The 21,021-nt window shown below is 39.5% G+C and overlaps 1 pseudogene; it reads left to right on the top strand.

Annotated features, from left to right (window-relative positions):
* LOC139712186 (uncharacterized) overlaps positions 1-21,021 on the top strand; it is a 151,016-nt pseudogene that overhangs the window by 55,443 nt on the left and 74,552 nt on the right.

The following is a 21,021-nucleotide window of genomic DNA, read 5'->3' as shown; positions in this document are numbered from 1 at the left end:
GTGGGAAGTGGTAAAGCAATGTTTAACACTGGTGCTGGTCTGATGGTTCTAGTAAAAATCACTTTGGGCCAGTAACTTTTCAGGAATTACCAAATTCACTGGTCGTGCAACATGCATGACTGGTGGAAAAAAAAGAAAAAACAAACAAACATGGCTATGGCTAGCAAAAAAAAAAAAAAAAAGAACAAGACCAAGACCAAGAAATTGTATGTTCTGATCAGGAAAAAAATGGAAAAACTGGGTATCTACTGGTCCCACAGGAACAGGTTGGATGAGTAGGAAAAAAATGGGTTAGTATACAGCTATGCCCTGTTGCATAAAAAGCTGCAATCAAACATACATCAGAAGATCAAACATGCAAAGTAGGGTAATGGCCAATCAGAATTGGAGCATTCACAAGACTTATATTTGATTTTCCTACTTGTGTGTTTGACTTCAACTTTTATGCAGGAATGGGCTTGTGATGTTATTTGAAATCACTTTAATATGGAATGATTAGAATAGATATTGATAGTGATGGTGATGAGGAGGAAAGAGATACTGATAAAACCTCAGCCAGAAATCACAAGCATCTCAAGAATAATATTGGTTTAAAAAAATGCTCACCTGACAACAAAGAATACATTGAGAATCATATTGAAATTTGATTGAAGTGTAACTGAAGTTTCAATGCAATTTTGGAGGGATTTAACAATTTTTTCTCCTTTTTTTTTTTTAAATCGATGAAAATTAACTGTGTTTCAGAGTAATTGAAATGTGGTGAAAATATGATTTCTGCTATATTCTTATTTGGCCAGAACTATTCAGCAGGCCCATGTTGATCTTACCTGAGTTGGTATTAATCAGAAGTTACTACAAGTCTCATGTAATGGCTTTCTTCTTGTTTATCCCCACACCTTATACATCTTGAAGTCCAGAATGGTAACGGCAATTGATATTATGATTTATGAGGCAGTCACTTTGGCAATTAATGTTGACTCGAGACCATGTAGTTCTTAAACATGATCCTTTAAGTATTGAATTTTATAAAGTGCTGTGTTGGAGTGAGATGTAGTAGGCACTGCAGAGACATTTACTTGGCAAGAAATAGATACGAGGAAAAGTTAAAGAAAAAAGGTTTCCTACAGAAGTTCGCTTTAGAATGAATGTACATGCCAAAATTTCCTGCATATTTCTAAGCAATTCTGTGTGTTTCCAGTCCTTAGAAATAACAAACAGTAAGGCAAGATTAAAGGGGATGGCTAGTAACTGATCAGTGGGAATGCTGGGGGATGATTGTTCCAATTCTTGTAGGATTCATTTAAGAGTATATCTTATATCTGTTGTCGTGTGAAAATTATTTGCTTCAGAACGGTCTCATATTCAAGTAATGTGCAGTTTAATGCCCCGTCACTGTACAGGCATGCTAACCTGGAAACATTAAACTGCACAGTACTTGAATATGAGACCATTCTGAAGCAAATAATTTTCACACAACAATAGATATATAATGTACTCTTAAATGAATCCCACAAGGATTGGAGCAATCATCCCCCAGCATTCCCACTGACTCCCACTGATCAGTTACTAGCCATCCCCTGTGATAATGTTTGTTCAAACCCCCTGTATAAAAGGATTGACAAAAAACAAAACAAAAACAAAACAAAACAAAACAGGGAGTTATAAGAGTAACAACAGAATTATTTGTTCCATGCACATTCATTGGATTCCGTGACCCAAAACATAGTTGTGGCAACACAGTATTAAAGCTTGGATGAACTTCCTCATTCTGCCCTTTTTCACAACAATAATTGGAATGTCATGTGACGAGGAGATTGTGATCGAAGGTTGGAAATGAATTCAGTTCAAAGGGATTCAAGGACATGTTATTCCAAATAACCATTGAAACATACAACTGTACTTCTCCCTGAGTCAACAGGAGTATAATGGTACAAACCACAGTCGAAAAAAAGTCAGAAATAGTGGAACTATACGGCAACTCCATGTTCTGCACACTTGCCGGTTGTTATATGTGTGTGTAGGAGGAAATATCATGTCTTGGCACATGTGTTTGATGAGAACAAATTTCTTCTATTCCAGAAGCAAATCATGCAGATGTGCGAATGTCTGTGCTAGATAATACTTCCACAATTACGCTCAGGTCTAACTACATGATACGTAAACACAAAATGCATAAGACAACACTTGCATCGTAGGACTGCTTTATAATAGTAACACACAACTGTAATGGAAAAAAAAAAATCAAAATGACAACACAGAAATAAATCTTAACCAAATTATGTCATACTTTTGAAAAACTGTACTCCAGAAATATCTCCAGTGATAATGGCCATAGCTCTTCACATGCTTGCTAAAAAAAAAAAAAAAATAGATAAGTTGCATAATACCTGTTTTAGAAATCAAAGATCGCCCCACGTAAATGTATACTGCATTAGAACCAAACTATTTTAAAACATATAGAGCACTTCACCTCATTTCACCCCATGATTTCTTAGCAACCTGTAAAGGTTTTCAAGAAGAAAAAAAAACAAACACATTTGATGTGATTCTGTATGGAGATTATGAGATCTTATATAAAGAGATGTTCAAGCAAGTGTGATAAAGTGGTGTCAAAATCTTCTTGTTTTGCCATTGCACAGACCCTCTTGGTCCCACTTCTCAGTCCCACACTCATCATTTCCGTGTATAGTGTGTTTAGTATACGTACTGACGTCTCTGTTGCTCATTGCTCACTGAAGCAAGCAGTTGGCAGCCAGTTGGGCATGTGATACATTCCCCCTTGGGGGCCCATGCCAAGGTGCGCTCTTCAGACTGGAGCAAGCTTCTAAAAGATGAGCGTCCACTGTAGCGCAACACATGCAGTACCCTGTCGGGACGTACTCACGATGAAAAAGTGGAAATGTACCTTTGCAGCTGTGCAGTGCATGCTGCTCTTCTTATCTTCAGCTGCAGTTGTTGTTGTTCTACCTCCTGCCTGGCCACATGGCTTGTTATTGTGAATGGTGGTGCATATCTTGATAGAAATTCACCCACTATGCAGTTTAACATTGATGTTCATGTTAGAAGTACAATGAACATATTGTTGGCTGTCACTCTTGTTACAATAGCTAGAAGTATTGTTCATTGCAAAGGTTTTGAACAAACAGTCCTTAAATACACATAATGGTTATAAGCTGTGGTTGCCATTGACTTCTCTCTTTTCTTCTCATGGGAGGAAAACGAACCCTGGTAAATTAAATGTTTTGAATAGGAAAGCAGGAGAGCAAAAGCGACGTTCGGTGAAAAGTTTCACAAAGTTTTGCATCCTTGAGTCATCTCGTTGGAGCCGTCCTGTTTAATTGAGTGTGGCATCATGTGTTGGGAAACTCCTCATTTTTTTTTTCCTCATACATGAAATAATAAAAAAAAGTAGCATTACCATTACTGTGGTATCTGTAACTTAAAGGTCCTGTTTACCTTTGGGAACATTGATTTAAAAAAAAAAAAAAATCAAGATATGATATTTAATGCATATGTGTAGGTCTGTTGTACCACAAAACATCCTATCATATAAGATTTTTGCAATAAAGTCTAAAATATAACTAGATATTTGTATTTCTCTCAATAAACCGTAACTGTAGACGGTTCAGTGTAGAAACATTTTTATCGTAACTCTTGTTCACATTTTCTATATTTAACAATACTTAACATCGATTTTTAACGATTCAAATTTTTACAGTGGTTGTTTCTGTCCCTATCTTACATTTTAGAACTATTTTAAAGCACTAATGCTGGGTCTTTGTTTCATCTGCAAATGGTAAATTATGCCTTTAAATGGAATGAATGAGGATGACATGGAGGGGTTTTTCTGTCAATATTCACCAGTCTTGCTTATTGCAGTGTAGTATCCATAGTGATGCATGACTGATCTTATGATAACAGGTGACTATATGACCGTTAACAGATTAAACCAGACAATCGAATCTTGATAACCTTAGAGCCAAAGTGGTCTACAATTATGTAGTGTAATTGTCATTTACTTTTGTTTAAAAGCATTAGCTTTTTGTTTTGTTGTGTAAGTTCGTGCATATCTAGAGTACTTATTCCATGGTCAATTACAAGATATTGGGCTGAAATGATCTTTGCTTACACCCCTCCCTCCCCCCCCCCCCCCCCCCCCTTGCAAGATCACAAGTCAAAGCTCCAGGAACGGAACAGTGCTGTAAATGAAAAAAAAAAGAGAGCTAAAATGTACCAACAATAATGAGTAACATTCGTTTCCATTTCAAACGATTTTCTTGACAGTTCAAAGGATTGCAAAACGTGCTATTCTTGAAAAAAACAAAAACAAAAACACACACACACACACACACACACACACACACACACACACACACACACACCAAAGACAACAATTTTACAGACAATGTAATTCTTAGAATGTGAGGAATTTTCCTTACTGTTTCTGTGTGATTCCCCAAACTGTTCTGAATGTTGAAAGAATTGTGAGGAAATTTGTCATATGACTTTTACTGTCTCACACATCTTGTGATCTTGTTTTGTTTTCTGTTCCCTCGTTTCCCAACACACTGGGTATTGGTGGCAATAACCCCTCCCCTGCTTATGCACACACTCGCAAATCTGTTTGTTTGTTGTTGTTTTTCAGTTGGTTTTGACAAAAGAAAGTCAAGGAAAAGAATTTTAAATGAACTGAACTTTTTTTTTCTTCTTTTTTTTTTGCCGGCTGGTCACCATATCAAAGGTCTGTAACAAATATTCGTGCATGCCAAACTAGAATTTGACTTCTGGAGAATGTTTACAAATCTTGCCAGGACCCGCTGATGACAGATAAAATGACAGTGGAATGCCTCATAATCTCATTTCCAATAGCGAGATTTATGTGCGGCGTAAACCTTTAGATGAAGAGCTGAGTGAGACCAGAATGCCAGGGTGAAGATTGGTAAAACTCTGCCTCTAAACGTCCTCCATAAATCTGTTGCACAGTTCTCTACAGTGGGCCAGACGTTAAATGTAGGCCAGTGAGTCAGCGGAGTCTGCTCTGTGTTGCAGTGAGGTGATTTACAGACCCATATGCGCTTGGAAGGCTCAAATCCAGGATCAAGTTGAATAACTTCTGTCCAGTCACTACTTTCTCTCTAATTCTGTGCTAGGAGAGTACCTGTTTAACGAGTAAAGATATAATTTTTTTTTTGTAAGGCTGAATTATCAATGTGCTATACAAACAATTTCAAGTCATGAAATTGAAACTTTAGAAATACATTGAAAAAAAAAAAACTTCTTTTGTAACAAATGCCATTATGATTGCCAGATGACTGCAGAATGCACAATTTTAAACTTTGCACTATTGAGGATTTTTTTTTTCCGTTTAAAGCTTTCTACAACTTAAGAGTTCAGATTGATAATGTATTTCGTGTTGATGAATCTTGCCATTTAATTCATTCATATCATACCGTGATGAAACAATACCAAGAGGAGATTTTCAAAGCAGGAATAATCGTGTGAAAGAAAAAGGAAGTATCAGGTATCTCCACTGTGTCGTGGATTGGCAGTATGTGACATTAGACTGAGAGACACACTTGCCAGACGTGTCAAGTGCTCTGGTCTAGATTTTTTGCCAAAATAAATGTGGAAAGGCTAAGAGGTAAACACTATGTTTCAATAAAATCTAGACAGTCTGGGATCACACGCATCCTAATTAGTGATCATGCCAGTTGTGTAAAGGATTACAGGATGCATAATTCACAATTACAATGAAATATCTTGATATTTTGCAAATTGATTTCTGGAATAGACCATGAAATAGATTGCAAAATACCATGGTATTTACAGTGGAAATTCAAACCTCGCACGAAATACCCATGCGAGATTTGAGTGTGAATCATGTCAGGAAATACTGTACCACCAATCGTACAGCGGCGTATTTGTCACATGACCTGATGCACTTCCTGTATTGTCCCCATAGAGAATATGCACATGCGCTGTGCTTGCCAGAGATAATAGTATCTTTTACGTGAGATTGTTACCGAGTGAATTACCATGGTATCCATTTCTATGGTATTTTGCCAATGAGAGTGGTGCCACAAATTACTGTGGTGTACACGAGTACCAGGCTAATTCAAATGTGAATACACTACACAGATACATCTGAAAGTGCTGTACAAAGTTTCAAAACTAGGTCATGCAATGTGGTATGCCTTCTATCCTTGTTTAGCAATTGTGAACACGTAGTTTGAGGAAAAATTCAGAATTCCAAATGTGCACAGTGATGAAACCATAGTATTTCTTGCATAGGGAGGGGGCACGACTTCCAAACTCTCAAAACTTGCTCAGGCATGTCTCGAAATGTCTGTAGCTGTATGTGGTGTAAAGGTAGGAAAGAGAGAGAGAGAGAGATAGAAAAAGAGGAATTCAGGGAAAGAAAGGGAGAATGGGAATGACAGAGAGGGAAGAGGAGAAATATAAAGAAAGGGGGGAAAGGGTCATGTAGGGGGAAAGATAAATTGAAGGAAGAGTTGGCCTAAAATGGACCACATGCAGAAGAGATCAGTCCTCAGTATGCACAGTGATGACAGATGAGGGCCAAGTGCAAACCAGAGAGCAAGCCAGCCTTGGTAAATATTCCCATGAGGAAAAAAACATACAGACAGACAGAGTGAGATACAGACAGACAGACAGACAGACAAACAGGCAGACAGTCAGAAGGAGAGAGAGAAAGAGATGAGAGGCAGAACGAAACAGACAGACAAACAGATGGGGGGGGGGGGTGGGGAGAGGAAAGGGTAGAGGAGAAATGAAACTTTTCTGCGTGCATGTTGCATACCCCTCAATGGAGGACAATGTAGGCAGCTGTGGAAGAGGTGGGAGATCGCGATGGCGATTACGCGGGGAATGTGCGGATGAGCACCATGAGCTGAACTTGACAAGGGTGGGTTGGAATGTGATTATGATCACGGTAGTAAAGCTGTGTGGTCAGAGTGATGTGCGTACAAGTAATTTGTGGCATTTGATGCCCGCGAAAATTATGCATTAATTATTGGACCATGTTGTTCATTGAGCATGATGAGAAAAGGGTGATATTATTAAAGTGGGGGTGTGGGAGCTTTGCTCTTTTTTTTATTGGGGGGGGGGGGAGTATACAGTTTGAAGTCTGAAAAGGAGAACTTCACTAATCAGATAGAGAAGTACTGTACATCAGCAGCAGCTAAGAAGAGGCTAAATAATCAAAACATCTATCATAAAAAATAGCCGACAGTTGGGAATGTATCTTTGCTGGCCTTTGTACTGTAGACATACAATTGTATATGTAAGTGGCAAAGCGATACCTTTTGGATGAGTGCTTGATAGTGATTGAAACTGAACCTCATCCTGTGCTCTGACAGATACAACACATGACTTGTGTGGCTGATGTACATTAGTGCTCTTTTGCAAATTAGTCATTTCTCAGGAATTCTCTTCTTAAGGATTTCTGAGGAAAACTCAAGTAGAGGGCATATTTGTGCTTCTTTTTCCTCAGAACACAGTGAATGATAAGCTGGTAAGATTTCTTCCTCAATGATGTACATAGACAACTAGAGCAATAGAATGGACTACTGTATCTTTCAATACAGACCTCTGATATCCTATAAAAAAAAAAGGCAAGTCATACATAGGTTTGAAATGCTACATATTCTGCAATCAGAGCATGTTCGACCGACATTGAATCATGCTGTCTGTCATTATACGATTAACTCATTCACAAGTTCCTATGAGATTCCAGGCTAGATAAACGTTTAGAAGAGCAGTCAGTGGTATTCCCTGTATACAGAATGCTTCCACATTAAGACTGTCATTTTTTGTCATCCACCATACACTGTACAAAGCTGTAGCTGTATAAATATCACTTCCTTCTTCTACCTGAGATTTTGTTCAGAAGACAGGTTTCGGTTTGAGTCTAGTGTTTATTCTGTTACCGTTTGTGTGCTGTTTACTTACTTTCTGCCCACAAGTTGGCAAGGAGGCAGCGCTCTTCAGCTTAGAAAAATATCACTGATTTTCAGTTCTTTTAGACATGGCACTTTTTCTGATCATTTTCTCTATTTTAGTATCACATTACTGTGTAGGATCGCAGAATATAACATCCCTGTATTATCCCTCTGTGTGCCACGATTATTTCCTATTCATAGGTATGTGTGTTTGTTTGCATTTGACTCGTCGACACAGAAAGAATTAAGTGTGTACTGATATTAGATTTAGATTTTCCATACTTCTGCTGATATGAAATGAGGACATCAGTCGAGTTTATTGTAAAGACTGTTAACTTATTATCACCAGAAGTGATGTGAAAGAATTTTATCAGGTGGGAAAGAATTGGCCATAATCTCATTATGTGTACTTAACCTGCAATCTATGAACTTTACACACATTTGCATTCTAGTTGCTCAACCTTAATGAGGATTATCAGCCATGATATGATATCATATGCAGTGCGAATTACACACACTTAGAATACTCAGCAGACCCCTGTAGGACCCTTGTGAAGAAGTGCAGTGGCAAGGACAGCATTGTGGTGAAGCATGTAACCAGTATTTTATTGACCTTGTTAGACCTTTGCTCTGTATTGCAAGGTTATGGGTGTACCTGCAGAAACATCAATTCTCTCCTATATAAACAGCACGCAGTCTACTTTCTAGACCGCTGAGCGCATCAAATCAAATGTGGGGAAGTGTGTATTACTGACAGATCTATCAGAAAGAGAAGATATCTCTTCACCTCAGATGATTATGAGGTTTTTTTTAATGGGTTGGAGTTTGATGCTGGTACACTCAATGTGTAGCACCTCTGCCATTTTCATGACAGCAGATAATCATAATGAGGTTTCTCTTTCTATTGCAAAGTGTGACATATGGGTTCAATCAGCTGTTCTTTCAGTGGAAGTACAATGTACAATGAACTTTCCCATCTTCTGTCACAAATTAGTATAAGTTGGGCCTATATGTGTTTTCTAATGTATATTCCTTAAATTTCTTATATTTTTGTGTGTAATTGCTGGAGTGAAGGAGATGACATTTATAAAGAGTAAAAGTTTTGAAGTATCATGAAAGCTTAGCAAACAATGTAAAGATTACTGGTGATCAACTGTTTGTAAACACCAAAGCATGTCACGACTAAAGCTCTTTCAAGTCTTATTGTGTATTTACTGCTTTATAGAGCCTGTATGTCCTAAATCAAGACATAATACTAAACCTTCTTGATGGAAAAATTTCTTAACAGTGGTGAGTATTTTTTTCCTGCTGTGAACTGGTGTACCCTTAAAACATTGAGATTCAATGTCTTCATATAAATTCTGTCGCATATGTACAAATGTATACATTTTTAGGGTGTGTGTCATAGTGATATACTGTGTGGATTTTCTTCCACCAAAGATAGTAAATAAATAAAATTGCGGATACACAAGCAACCATCCCACACATTGGAGGTTGTGAAAATATGATGATTTGAAGCCTAAAAGAAAACAGGATGAAAAATCCAGTGAGTCAAATTTAGAAACAAGTTCCATGCTAACAGCAGTGAGTATGATGACGTAGGTGAAGATTTTTATCGGCTCGATTAAAGCTGACAGTTTCATCACCATCATCGTTCTTTCTTGGAGACCTTTCTCTTTGATTTGCAGTTATCGCTAGTCTGGAGTTTAGCTGTGAGACTAGTGTCATCCCAGGGTCGCCCTGTTCTCCTGTCATTGACATCTCCAAGAACTCATGTTCAGCACTTTCTTCAAGGGGGGGGGGGGGGGGAGGGAGGCCTCGGAGATGGATATATTGTACTTGATGTAGTCCTGTCAAGGGTAGTAGCCTCGAGATATTCGTCACAACCCACCCTATTGCTGTCTGCTGGTGCTAGGAGTCAGGAGGGATATTGTATTGCAGTGTTCAAGGGCATGATGCCCTCCTGTCCCTCTTCATCTGCTCATTCTTTCCTCTTAATTCAGATGATTTTTTTTTGCCCTCCCTCGTTCCGCATATTCGTATCTGCCTGTGTCGATTTGTCTTTTTTCCTTTTGCTGTATTGTGGTTATCTGTTGGACGAATATGCGCATCAGACTGACAGAGGGGAGATCATATGTGAGGATAATGGGAAAAAATGAATAAATGATAAACACATACGTAAAAATGAATGTATCTATAGCTGAAATAAAAATTTGAATAACTTAGTGTAAAACCAAAAATTTTCGTGTGCATGAAACTGAGGCGAATATCGCAACGAGCCAATATTTGTGAAAGTAAAATGCATGTGAAAGTTTTTTTTTTTTTTTTTTTTTGAGGGCCAGTCACCAGTTTGTGAAAGTTTCATGCTGCGAATGCTTCTGGTTTTACAACGCAGCATGTCGTGTTATGACACAATATATTGTAAACATGTAGAAAACGTGATGCCTCCATTTAGATAGAACACTCATTGATGACTCTCAGTGTTGTCATACGGTACAACATATTGTAAACACGTAGGAATCAAGTGATGCCTCAATTTTAATCAATCATGCGCTCATTGACAATATTTTTAGTCCTGTCACGATGACAGATCACAATTGCCTCACACCACCCGTGCTCCTTTATTGCTCTCAATTGGTGGGGAGTTCATCATACGTGAAATGTGTTTGAATCACACAACCCCCCCCCCCCTTTCACTCAATCCGGTTGCACTCTTTAGTCCCACGCAGTGACATCTGCAAGAGGGCGATGATGACAGCCCCTTCGTCAAACATTTACCCTCCAAAACGTGTACACACGCTATTTCACCTCAGCCATCCATGTAATGATTCCAACAGAGATCAGCCATTTTGTTGTGGTAGTACACTTTAGGTTGATCAATATAACATTTTTTCTCCCCAAGTGGCATAACAGAATGAAAAAACAATCAATATTTGCCTATGATTGTTGGACTTTGGCCTTGGTTCTAAACACCACGCCTCAGGCCTAGTCTCCGTGATCAAGACTTCACTCTCATTTTTACAGCTTCGACAAGAGCACTTCTTATTTTATGCTCTGAACTGCAGTACAAAGATTAAGTATTTTAATCTTTATTGAGATTGACACTCATAAATATTTTCAGTTTGCATGACTTGCAATAAGGATAAACAATAGCTACAATTATGACTACATTTGTAAGTCATATTTGTAATTTAGAACTAATGTAGCACTGTCTGAAATCAACAATAAATCAATAAATGCTTTGCAGGTATGGGTGTGTTCAAACATGTTGAGGTAAAACAAGTATTGAGTATGTTCTACATTTGCACAGGGTATCTGTAGGTACACACTCATTAATAGCTACCCAGGTGAGGTAAATGTATAGTTGAACCTCACAATAACTTAGTATTTGTGTTGTTGATGGTGTGTGTGTGTACTCTTCTTGTAGAATGCCAACTGGTGGCTGTGTGCTGCAGCTGAGACTAGTGTGGGAGCCATTAGTGCACTGTAGCATGAGGAGCTGTTTGCCCTGTCATGGGTCTAGACAGGTTGATATCTTTTGTAACCAGAGAATTGAGTGATGATGGACCTTAAATCGCTGACACTGATATGATATGCCTCGTGGATATTTGCAGTAAAGCTTCCAGGAGGACCTGGCCTGGTGGGCTTTAGCCTGTACAGTGGGGAGAAAACACTCGTGAGGCCGGGGTTTATTACTTTTTGCAGCATCAAAATGAGTGTTTACTTCAGAGAAAGTTGTAGTTTTATTCAAATTAAAAGGCTGTAAATGAAAACAAGAGATCAAAAGATACAGAAAGTAATCTGAGTAAAGTTGGCAAAATCATGACAAAGTTGTGACAATTTTAAATGTCAGTATATGGCCTCCATTTAGTATGATTATGGCAGCCTATCTGGTCTCATGGTTCTGATGTGACTTGCTTTTGCTGTGTACATTAAAAAAAAAAAAAAATTAAAAAGACCTGAAAATGCTGGGCACTTTTTCTTTTATCCTAAAATAACAAACAATGACTTCCTTCATATGGGTGAATTTGTGTTAAAATAGCACACAGCATCAACCAGGCACATTGTACCATACCAGAAGAAGCTTGATGTCTGCTACTTGACTTGTTAGTAAAATATTTTCCATAAAGGTATGGCATTAGGAGCACCCTGCCCATAACAATTTAGCAGTAGAATGCACAATATGGGGCTGTCACATGAGGGAGACGAATCTTACGCAATGGCCATGGGAGAGATTGTCAGGTGACGTACCCACATACAAAGGACTTCCTCAGAAAAACATCTGTTTTGCTCAAACTCTCCCTCACCTGGCGTTTTTTGTTGATGGACCATCAGTTTCAGGTGACTCATTGCATCACCTCCTGTCTAACGGTTTTCCATTTCTCACAGATTGTCGGAATAACACGCAACTTTCCCTGTTTGTCCTGTGACACTGTATTCACGGACCATCATATTCTCTCTGAGTATTATGTTCTTCTTGATGAAAAGATAAAGAGATATCCACCAACCCCAGCATACAAAACACATCATTAGCTATCCAGTGTTGTCTGTTTTCAAAATGTATGGCGGATCGTGTGACGTTTTGCAAGATCGCCTACAAACGGGAAGAACAGGAGTATACAATCACATAGAGTAAACCTTGTGTAAGTTGACATCACGAAAGTTGACAAAATGTATCAGTTAATGTATTGAAAGGGTCCCAAAGTTTTCTTGTATTTGTGTTGCCATGTTGACCTCCATGCTTGTCGACATTTGTGTATGTCGACAGATTTTCTGCTGTCCAGTGCTTGTTAACTCATGTAAGGTTGACTGTATTTCATACTTTTCTTCTCATAATCGCTGTGCTTATTATGTTCATAAAGGTGAATGCATCCCTAAGAAACTACAGCCCTTTTTACACTTGTGTTTCTTAACCCCGGACTTTCTCTGACCCAAGACTATCGTTAGTCCCGTACCAATTTTTTCAGCTTTTTACACTGGCCAATTAGTCCCGTACTATCTCTTGTCCGGGGCTAAGGAGAAAACTTACCTTTTTACACTCGTATTTCTTAGCCCCGGACTTTCCAAACCACATGAATATTCATGATTACGCTGTGTACTGTACACATACACGCACGCACCGGCAGCGCTTGATTACCTCGTTTCTGATTGGTCAGTGAGGGTCGGACTTCGTCTCCGTCGCTTAGCCCAGGATTATTTTTTCATTCTGTTTACACTCACTTGCTTGGCACCGCAATTGCGGTGCTAACCCTGCTATTTTGCAGGGCCAGATAGTACCGGACTATCGGTGGGGCTAGCCCACTTTGACAAAAACGAGTGTAAACAGAAAGAGGGCTAAGGATAGTCCCGTACCAATGGTGGGGCTAAGGCCCCCCCTTAGCCCCACCCCACGGGACTAAGCAAAAATTTACAAGTGTAAAAAGCCCTTCTCAGTAATTGAAGTACCCAATACTTCTTTTCTGTCACAATCACACTCAACCAGAAAGACATTAAATGGAATTAATGCAGGCGAGGTTTAGATACATACAAACAAATTGTTGGCCTAACAGACTTCCAGAAATTCTTAATGCGAAAAAGCTCAGTGAGGTTTTATTCTTGTGCACTTTTTTTATCTCTTGTCCATCAACTTAACAGATTTATATCATCCACGAAGAAACATGAGACAAGTGTCTCCTGAAAATGTAAATGCATTTACCAAAGCTTACCTATATCACAGATTGGAAAGGGGGGCGGGGGTTACCCTCCAAAGAAGACTTTTGAAAACCGTCTCATAAGATGCATGACACAGAATAACCTCCAGTCGGCGATGATGAAATGTTACCCTAGACTCTCTGGGGTCGAGTCTGGAACACAAGTCTGTGTCAAGCTCTAGAGAACACCTCTGGGTCCGAAAACAATCAGGGGTACATTTCGGCTGTGAACCACATAGAAGCGCTCGCTTGTCATGGGTCATAAGATGTGTCGTCGCACAATATTGTTGATTGCAGGAGATATGTTTCTAGTCGAATGTAATCGTGCCCACTGGATATGAACACGAACGTATTTCCTGGCACATTCTCAAACTTCCTGCATTCCGTAGAAACCTGGCATGGACTGTTGAGGTTGCCATGGTAATGCAAATGCGGCACTGTTTTCAAGCAGTTCGTAGTCTGTTAAGGTATGGTTTCATTGCTTGAGAGTAGTAGAATGTCACCTCAAATTTCTTCTCTTGACATGACAATATTTGAAGGACTTCCCCCACCCCCCCCCCTCCATTTCAAAAGCTGCTTATTTGAATACTGAAGTATTTATACCATTTGCTTGCTTCATGATTCTATCACCGAATACTGAAGCAGACAATGAAGCGGCAGGGCACAATACTACTGTAACCTTCCTGAGAAAGTTTGGGTCTTCTTACCCAGCAAGTGGGGTAAATGAACTTTTTTGTGTGTGTATATACGTGTATACATGTATACACTTCAGTGATGCTAGTACCCTTTGATATCTCGGCCAATAGCAGAATTGAGAAGCATGTCATTGGTCAAATTTATTGGTGAGAAGACTTCAGGAGATGCCGTCTGTGCCAGAGCAGACTATTCCAAGATGTGAATTCCATGTTACAGCTTTTGTACATGTATGACGGTCATTTGTAATTTGGAGTAATATTAATCTAAGCGTTTCTACGTTTCACTACTGTCATATGCAGGTGAATGGTGTCTTGAAAAAAAAAAAGCACTTATATAGGGCCTATGTGCATAATTCCATGAAGGGCCAGTTATTGAAGACTCTTTTTCCTCATCATTTTTATACTTACACTAGTGAGGACATTTGGAAAAGAAGCAACAAGAAACTTATTACCTGTGAATTCATGATAATAGAAAAATATTGCAAAATGAAGTACAACATGCATGTAGTCGATGCCCATGCTGACCTTCTATATGGGCTACTCGTGTACAATTGTATATATAATACTGTGACTGCATGTAAGGTCGGGACAGTAGATAATGGATGTAACATTGGCATTACTGTATTTATTTATGCGTGTGTGTGCATCTGTTGATTAGCTAGACCTCTCTATGTCGGGGAAATAATAGACATGATTAGTTAATGACATTTGCGATGTAGGAGTGTGTTGGTATTCCAATCACGCTGTTTTAATTAGGCAGATTATCTAGCGGCACTATCGAGTCTGTGCAAAATTGGCCTTCGCGAGAGTAATGAAATGCATCCACTGGCCTGATTGAATGGATATCGTCTGTGTACGGCCCTCCATGGCAACCGGTCAGATGACTCCCAGTACGTGCGTGTGCACATGGGGCACAGTGATGAAGGATGTACATGAGACGTGTTGGTGTGTCGTCACCGTGTGCAGTGCTGGAGTCGGGTTCGGGAGATGGTAGGGTCGATATCTGTTCTAACACCACCTGAGGCAAAAAGCTACTGCCCTTTTTAAGAACCACCACCACCAACAACAACAACAGCAAGAAGAAAAAGCAGACCAGCTATGATATTAATGATGGATCAAATTACCATCAGCTAAAACATGATTGTGCAGATACTCACGCCCCACTGATGACGTGGGTATAGAAATCCGGTGAACTATGAACATAATGAGTGGTGATGAAGTCTTTTTACACACAGTGGGCTGTCACGTGATACTTGCCATTCAGCAATCCCAAATGAGAGATCACTGTTTGCTGTCGCAAGGTGTGAACGGCACAAGTCGCCTGTGACTTTCCACAGAGTTCCTCCTCAGCCCAACTATTCACGTCAGCAGCCTTCTCACACTGTTGCCTGTGGGCAAAGATGATTTATCAGATATTAAGTGTGGAGTAATAGTGATGTGATTTGTAAGCTTGTTTGGGAGAAGGGGGGGGGGGGACGTGGCGAGGAAGAAAGAAAAAAATAAAAGAATAAGGGGGTAGCGGAAGAGATGGGAGATAGTGTTCAAAGAGAAAATTTTTATAGCAATTTTTGGTATTGTAGCCACTGTAATTGCAGAAAAATTCAGGAAGCTGCTCAAATTCTCAATGGCTGTCTGATGACTACTATATTAACCAGAAGAGTAATGTTGAAGAGGTAACTTTCATGGTCAAGGTGACTTACATTCCAACTATCAGTCATTTGACAAGGATGAGAATGCATACATTTCGAGATGTACGGGTACATGTCAATAAAGTAAGACAGACAAGTGAAGGAAAATGGTAATGTTGGGCCCTGTGGATTATCGTACATCCACTCAAATGTTCATCGTATTTTCTATGAGGTCACTGTGATTCATGCTGTGTGGGTTTGATAATTTCCTTTTGCAGTATAGCCAAGAACAAATGAAATTTAGGAATATGACCTTGACTCATGACCTTTGACCTTTAGCATGTGTCCCCACAAGTTGATACATGTATGCGCAGCTTCGTCCACTCATAGTAAAGGCCCTACATATGCCAAGTTTCATTTGGATACCTTAAATGGTTCTTGAGTTATGTCATCCACAAAAGCAATTCTGGACGGATCTAAGAAAGGTTGGACAGATGAACAGACAACCCAGAAACTAAAATGCTTCCGGCGACACTTTATGGCGGAGGCAGAAAAACACAAATGAAGGGATGGGGTTTCTGGACTTTTTCTCTGTCGTTTGACACAGTACCTGTAGGGTCTATGGGTTGACCTACAATGGTGAATGATTGAACTTGTGTGATAATTCCTCATGGACCATAAACCTTTTACTTTCTCAATAGTATATGTATGCTTGTAAGTTGTTATGGCCATCCTTGAAATGGAAAATAGATTTTTAAAAGTACTGTATTGGTGTCTAGCTCATCATTTTTGTCCGGAACAGAAGTATTTAGATAAATATATTGATATTTTCGTTTGATGTATATTTTTATTTGTTTGTCTGTTTGTTTGTTTGTTTTTTCCTCATGGAGAAATGAACTGGTGTACAGAAGTGCTTTCACCTCTAGGATATTTCTCAACACGGAATATTTGCTCCAATTGTATCAGTTGATGATAGGTGTGACCACGGTGTGGTTCTTGGATGATCATCCGCTTCTCTCGCCAGATGATGTGTTGGGATTTCCATGGAGGAATTCTTGGACCCACACACACACACACACACACACACATGTATGATTCACGCTTGACACTTTTCTCTCCTTCTCTCCGCCTTCTCTCTGTCTGTTGCACAGGTCACCCGACATGTCTCAAGTATTCATCGGCGCTGATGGAGCGCATCCGACACAGTCGTTGGCAGTGTGCCGAGTGCAAAACATGTGCAATCTGCAATAAGCGTGACAACACGGTAAAACTGGCAGAATTGCCTGCCTAGCCTGATCAAGATAACACGGGATGCGACATGAGATATGCTAGTTTTGTTTTTGTTTTGTTTTGCTTTCTTTTTTTTTGGGGGGGGGGGTTTGAGAAATTTTATCAATGACTCGTATGGTCATAATTATCAGTGCAAAGGCATGGGCTAATGTGTCTGTCAAAAAATATGCTTTGTCTTTATGGCAATTGAATATTTTGCAATAGTGATCATAATCTTGATAGTGATATTATTGACCATGATAGTGAATAACTGGTGCTGCTCCTGCTACTTTTTCCTTTTAATTGCTGTAATTACCAGTGGCACTGCATGTGATGCATGTGATAATGATTAAGAATAATAAATCCATGTAGTAACCATGAGTATGTTAGTGATGTAAGAAAAAATAGAATTACGAGAATAAAAGCGATGAAATCAATCATCTTATTGTGCATAATACGTGTTGCAATAGCAAAGATACTGATTTCTAGAATTGCATAGTATTGTTTTTTTGAAATCTTAAGTATTATTTCAGTTATCCTGCCGAAAGTGTTGGCTGCAGATACCCTTGTTTGTTTGTTTTGTTATTGTTTTTCTCTGTCACTGTGACCTACAAATCATGTCAAGACCAACAAATTTGAAAAAGAGGGGTACCTCGTCCAATTTTCAGCATAATTTCATAAATTATATTTCATGCCACTAGCATACCCATGCTTCAATCGACCGTTCATTCCTGAAACCATAATATAGAGAGTTGCAACTTGTAAGTGTTTTTCCATAATGGAGGTCAGTGTTAAGATTTCTTCGAATCATATTGCTTTGTAATAGTTGTGACTGGATGGCATTGAACTGCCATTTGTTTTGGAAAAAAAAAAATGATAGAGACTTTTGTGAACTGAGAAAGAGGGGGGTGGGTATGAGAGAAATGCTGCATCCCCTTGTTTATATAAAGGTCTTGAGACCGTGACCGGAGAAAAAGAAGGAAAAAACAAACAAAAACAAACTAGAAACAAGGTTGAGAAAAGCCAGATGAGTGGGTCATTACTTCCTGGAACGTACTGAAGGTCAAAATGAACGTGTACAATACCTCTTCAAAAATGTGTAAATGTCTTAAGCATCCTATACAAAGGTCAACAAAATCTTGACTGTTAGGGTTTTGTTTTGTATACGTTGGAAAAATCTGAGCTTGATTAATCTCTTCAGCTTAAGGAAAGCACCTGTTTGGGGTGCCTCAGTGTGATTAATCAATAGAACATTTTTTCTTTTTTCAATTTTAACTTGGAGAAAAGTGATGCCACTACTGAAATTATCCTGATTTGTTTTGTTTTTCTTTCAGGATTTACTAGTGTGCGAAACCTGCAATCTTGGGTTCCACGCCAGTTGCCTCAAGCCACCCTTGAAACGCATCCCGAAAGGTTTGTGTTATGATGATTATGGTGATGATTCACAGCATTTGTATGGCACCATATATGTAAAAAAAAAAAGAGAAGATATTTAAAGGCACAGACTTCTCCAAGAGAGGTAGTTATGAATATCACGCTAGTAACAATTGGTATCAATCTCCTACAATAAACCCATGCACGTCACACATGAGAAAGAGCTGGTTTAAAAAAGCTCTGTACAGCAACTGCCACCTACGACATTTGCAGTAACTAAATAGCCCGTCAGCAATCAATTTTTTTTTTTTTTTTTTTTTGCGAGCATCTGACATGTTGCCATGGGGACCCTAATTATTGTAGTTCAGGCGCAATACATGCAGCCTTCTCCGTGAAGCAAGGTTCGAGACAGGCGGGCCTTCAAATCAAGCACCTGTAATTTCATTGGGTCAAATTTGCCATTTAAGAAGAGATCATCAAGTAGAGTTGATTGAGCAAGTTACTGCGTGGTGACATTGCGCGTTCCTCGTAATCTTTTGTGATGTCGGTCAAGAGCGGCGAGAGGGAAGTAGATCAGGAGTGTTTAGAAATGCCTTTTGGACAGTATTTCCTTTCCTTTGATATGTGGTCCTGAAAAGTTTGAATGCACAGATTGAAGGCATTGATTTGCAAAATGATAGTCAAATGATAGGAAATGATATCCTGCATTGTGCATTGAATCTCAGATACATGCTGCAAATGTGGAGATATATATGATGTGTTTTAAATAGTCGAGGACTGCAGGAGAAATCATTTTGATTTTTTTTTTCAGAAAGTCTAATTCTATTCGTGAATAGACCTTTTTATGCTTATGTAGGCAAACAATGCAAGGGATATTTTGAGACATTCTTGGGAAATACCACTCAATGACAGAAAATGAAAGGTAGAAATGAAATTTCTATATGAGAAAATTACTCACAATCTTCGAACTTTGTTTATCATTAGCTCCCTCATTTTTATTAAAGTTATTCTAATTTATTCATTATGTGCTTTCTTTTCGCAAAAATAGTCCTGATGATTATGCTTTGATTGACATAATAGGGAGCTTTAGATTTGCAGCGCGGACGCTTGAGACGACGCTTGAGCTGGACGTTCTCCTCTCCCCTTCGTCGTGCTGAAAAGTAGCTTTAGATTACGCTGGGACGCAACGTATAAAAGATAAAATGGCGCCCCCATATGATCAGTGCATGAAGTAGCTCCCTATGTCGCAAATTGTACGGACGTAAAAATAGCTCAGAACGCGTAGTGAAAAACTCAGATGATGCAAGCTAAAAATAAATCAATTTGACGCGCGCTTCTGCGCATGCTCAGAACATGCTTTTTCCCTCTGAATGTCCCCTTTGCGAAAATCTAAAGCTGCCTAATGTAAAAATGGTGAGAACTTAACTCATACTTCTTTGTGTTTTGGTCAGCAAATTTATAATGTGCCTTTAGCCTCGTGTATAACGACACTAAGTATTCTGTTGAGATTGAAGTTGGATTCCATCAAATTTAAAGATCAAATTGAATGCATATAAATGCACTGGTAGTATTATCTCTTCGTTTTCTCTTTTATTTCCTGTTTTCATTTATTTCCCCCTCTCCAAACTTGCCTTTGATTAGGTTCATGGCGGTGTAAGCCATGCAGGACAGGCAAGGGCCCTGGGACGGGACGGCTGGGTCCTGGCAGGCCAGGGCCAGGAAGGCCAGGACTGGGGAGGCCCGGGCCAGGGAGGCCTGGTCCAGGGAGACCTGGGCCGGGCCGACCTGCCAACAAGTTATTCCGGAAGCAGTACCAGGCCAAAATCAACAAGGCCAATCGGCTCAAGATGAGGGCCATGAAGAATGGTCCTGCATCGTAAGTATCCTGCTGTTGCTGTCTAAGTGTATTTCTGTGCTCTCTGGCAGTTGTAAAACTTCTCATGTATTATCTTGAAAGTAATGTTGAGAGAAATGTTGATTTGTTGTTAATTAGCAAATTGAGAAGTGTCAGAACATTAACAAAATAGTGACAGTGATGTCATATGCGCACACTGCGTGCTCAGCATCCAATGTCCCGTCACGCAACGGTGGGGTCCAGCGAAAATGTGACAATGGATGGAAGGTCCATTCGTTCTGCCTCGGGGGAATAACAAGGTCATCTCCGACTGGGCACTCCCACATAAAGATTCCTCCCACCCACCAAGGGCACAGGCTTCATCAAGTCGATGGACCCACTGATGTGTGCGTACGTGCATTTGTGTGCGCATGTTGTTGGCATCGCAGGTTTAATTGCCACTTCCGCATACGTTGCCGAGTGCAGGCGAGCCAGCCCGCTATTAATAGCGCACACAAATCAGCAGAAGAGCTGAATAAGAGTGCTCACTCTAGCCGCGCCATGGTTTGC

This window comes from Diadema antillarum, unplaced genomic scaffold (genome assembly GCF_040938485.1).
Source record: "Diadema antillarum isolate AM-2024a unplaced genomic scaffold, OU_Dant_1.0 seq00001770_RagTag, whole genome shotgun sequence".
In the NCBI taxonomy this organism is placed as follows: domain Eukaryota; kingdom Metazoa; phylum Echinodermata; class Echinoidea; order Diadematoida; family Diadematidae; genus Diadema; species Diadema antillarum.
The sequence above is the reverse complement of the archived record's forward strand: the minus strand, read 5'-3'. Positions and strand labels throughout refer to the sequence as shown.